Here is a 4469-nt window from a genome sequence, read left to right on the forward strand (position 1 = left end):
TCTCGAATCGTTTGGCGGCTGTAATAGCTTGTTATCTTCATTTACGGTTATTTCTATACGATGGAGAATTTCAACTGTATCCCATTATATCGGCAAGTGTCTAACATATATCGATCTGATAGAAATAACTTCCTGATTCTTCTATCGTTGAAATCGTATGAAATTCCGATGATTGGATCAGATCATGGTTTTAGTTTTTTCGTAAATAGTCTATTGGAATCGTTTCAGGAAAATCAGTTATAATTTTCGAGTTGCATAAAACTTTTCTGAATTGAATTTTATACGCGATCTTAACTAGACACCTATAATTCAAGCACAATGTTGATTAATATTAGGAAAACAGAAAAGTCAGAAAACTTTCAAGTGGTCGTCCATTGTTGCGCCAATTTCCAGCCAACATATACCTATACAGGGTGAGTCTTGGACTTGTTCATATATTTCAACTGAAGATTCCTGACTGAGGTCAAAGAAAACACTTATTTCCTTTGCCATTTTTTCCGATTCGGCTCGGTTGAAGAGGTAGAGCCTGTTGAAAATCCATAAAAATGTAATTTTTAGTTATCTATACAGGGTGATTCACCGGTATGGCCTATTAGACGTTTATGGAAAACCAATCATAATTTTGAGCTGAAAATTTGCACATCAGGGTTTGAGACAGTGATCTTTCTCCCTAAAATATTTTCAGATCTCTACAACTTTCGGTTATACCGGAAACAGACTTCTACTTCATATTTCAGATGGCACACCCAGTATATTATTGCATCATTAGATAGCTTTTTTGATGGCAATTTCGGCAATATGCCATACCTTGGGAAAAACTCAAAGGTTCATGAGTTATTGGGATTCTTATGAAAAAAATGGTGGCGATGAGGACTCACATTTTTTTCAATATTACCTTAGAAAGAGCTTTTTCCAAAAAATTTTTTTTCTTTTTCGATTTCGCAAATACGTAGTATTATAAGACTGTTTTCGGCTTGGACCAAAAATGTACAGGGTGTTTAAAAGAGGATCATGAACTTGGACAACTCAAATCCATCAAAACTCAAGATTGTCAAATTAGAACCTATATTTTTTATTATTTCAGTCGATTGTTGCAACCGAGGTTGCAACCGTAGCCGTGGTGAACATTTTGGTGATATAGTTTCGTTTTCCATCGTTAATATCATACCTTCCTCTTAAAATATCCTTTTTTTTCAATACCAAAATAAAACATCTTATTGAAAAATTTGGAGAAAAAAACGAAAAGTTTACAATTTTTTTTGATAAATTTGTTAATAATGTTGCTGTCCACCGCGATTATCTATACACTCCCCAACAAGTCTCGGCATTGATACAATAAGATGGTCTATTCCTTCTTGAGGGATATTATCCCAAGCTACCCCTACTTAATGTCTCAGAGCCGCCAAAGTTCGTGAAGGCTGGGGTAAATTTTCAAGCTTTCTACCCATGACATCCCAAACATGCTCTATAGGCGAAAGATCGGGGGATTTCTGCGGCCATGGCAATAAATTTACATGGGTCGCTTCGAAAAAGTTTAGACTAACTTTGGCAACATGAGGTCGGGCATTATCTTGAAATATTGAATTCTCGAGCCGCTTAAGGTAAGGGAGAACATATGGCTCCACTTTTCCTTGAAGGTAATGCAGCGCTGTCATGTTATCTCAAATAAAGACTAAAGGTGACCTACGTGCATGTGCTATAGCACCCTATACCATAACGCCTACTGTCCGGTGTACATGACGCTCAACATCAAACTGAGGTTCACCCTCCCCAATGTCGTCTAACCCTTCTTCGGCCATCATGTGCACCCAAAGTTAATCGAGATTCAGCAGAAAAGACGATCTGATGCCATTCCACATTCCAATGTTGACGTCCTCTGCATCACTGTAATCGTTGCCGGTGATGCTCAACCGTCAGAGGTATAACATAAGATGGGGTCGATAATGCTGCAGTCCAAAAGACCTTATCCGGCGGTAAACCGTTCGGACAGTTACAGGATGGCCTAGGTTCTCCTAACCACTCATCCAACCACCTGTTCAAATTCACTTAGCTGGCTATAAATTCCACGTAAAAGTGCTCTAGGCATTTCATCAACAACTAAAAATCGACTTTAGATCTTCTCGAACATCTGGTTTGTTGTAAAATTTAAAAACTTGCAGAAAACTACTACAATCTTTAAGTGACAAAAATTGTTTACATGAAAAACCTTCAATATTTTTTCTCCAAATTCAATCATTTACCCTTGCTATAACATCTATGTTTTACCAAAAAAAATTAAAATTTAAACAGCTCTTTCTGGGTGTTGCAGGTTCTTTGTCAATTCGTATTTATGAGTAGTCAGCAGTGAACATTTGATATTTGATATAGCGACTGCCTAGTTTTGATTAAGTTAGTTAAGATTTTAGACTATTCAAAGAGTGAACTCCAAAATCTACGATGTAGTATTGTGAGCAGTAAGCCAAACAAACATTTCCCCATGTGGAAACGGACGTAGTGAAAGTATGCTGACCCTTCCTTCCACCTCTTCGTGTAGAATCTCACCAACATTATGACTTTTATCGTATCATTATTCACGTACGGCGCCAAGAGCGGCGCTGTGCGCTCGAAAACAAAAAAAAAACCTCGGGTTATGTAGCGTCGTGATCGATGCTTCCGAGAATAATTGATTCAGGTATTTATCGGCACTAAATGAAACTGGTTGCAATGTATGACTTGAAGAAATCGACGAGAGACAATTCTTTCGAAGAAGCATCCATTGGATGGCTCCCGATTAATCTCTGACGATAATGGCGCAAAATAGTTCAATTATCTCTGCGATATTCAATTTCTGCGAAGTAGAATTGTACGAAGGTACCTTTATCAGTATTTTTTTTATGTTAGGAATGTTGGGCAAAATAAAGATATATTTTATGTAAAAAAATTGGTTCGTCACCTGATGAGAGAACAAATAACTGATGTTCATTATATCCAAAAAAATAAGCATTCAAACGAGCTAGATAATGTCGTGAATATCTCGAAGTAAACATTTCTTATTGATGTCATATTGATAGAATCGCTCGTTCTTTTATAATAATAATTATAAAATTTATTTAGGCCTATTGAAGATCACCAAATTGTTCTATGCTTTATATGAAATATGCTCCAGATGGTAAGAAAATCTCTTAAAATTCGGCATTTGCATTGAACTAAATTCAAACCAATGCAATTTTTTTTCGTTATTCTGCTTGAATTTTTTTTTATTCTTGAGACACAATCAGCATGAAAATTCGCATAAAGCTTCAAATGGGTATGTTATATTTGAGGGAAGTCCAAAAGTTGAACATTAAATCCTAGGATTGCACACTTTTTTCAGAAGACTAGCAAACATCATATGTTTTATGTGACTCTTTTAAAATATGGTTTTGTTTTAATTTATTTCGTGATAATCTGATGTTATGAGATGATATTATAAATTTATAGTTTTCTGGCTAACTTAACTTCATTCTAAAACTCTCAGCACCTACTGAGTGTTGTAACACGCTTCGTTAATTATTGATCAGAAGCCTAAAGGACCCTAGGTCGATGGCCATTTGTTCAGAGACAATAAGTTACTACTATTGATCCTATGCATGATCAAATTGTGAATTCTTTTGAAACTAGGATTGAAAATTAAAACCAAAACGTCTCGGAAAATGGAAACTGTGAGGTATGTACTTTACAGCCACAATTTCTTGAGAAAATTCAAACCTATTCACTTCAATTCATGAAGTGGCAATAATTTATGATGCTCCGTCTTAGTCATGTTCAGCTGTGAAACATTCTGTTTACACCACATCTCCGCCTGAGTTGAAGTATTCTATGCTCCATAACTGACATGACTGATCTTACCATTATGTTGGAGTCATCAGCATAAAAAACTGATTCTCACGAGTGAACTCTGAGGTCCTCTGGTAAATCATCAATATATAGGACAAAGAGTAGCAGTCCCAGAATCATTCCCTGAGGTACACCTTTCCCAAACTTCTTCCTTGCAATCCATATTTATAGCAACTTGTTGCGTTCGATTTTGCAAGTAATCAACATAGTCAAAGACTTTAGATAAGTCTAGAAACAAGCAGAGAGGTACTTCACCTGCCTCCATTGATTCTATGATGGAGGTAATAAATTGGAAGATTGCAGTTTCATTGCTTCTACCGGATAGTAAACGTATGGAACTATCTAAAAACTTGATAAAATGTGTAGGCAATAGTTTCCCAAAGATCTTGCAGAAAGAGTTTAGAAGACCTTATATGACTGTAGCTACCCAGCTACTCAGTGTCCCCCTTTGACTAAGAGGTTTGGCTTTTATGTGAGCACAGTATGATTCTCATAGGCCCCCCATCGTTTTCATCGTTGAATTTTTATTTTTCAGGCTCCTTAAGCATGAAAGCACTTCTTTTTCATTCATAGGAAATACATAAAAAGAATTTTTCAAATCTCTTAATTGGAGA

This window comes from Harmonia axyridis, chromosome 2 (assembly GCF_914767665.1).
Source record: "Harmonia axyridis chromosome 2, icHarAxyr1.1, whole genome shotgun sequence".
NCBI classification, from domain to species: Eukaryota; Metazoa; Arthropoda; class Insecta; order Coleoptera; family Coccinellidae; genus Harmonia; species Harmonia axyridis.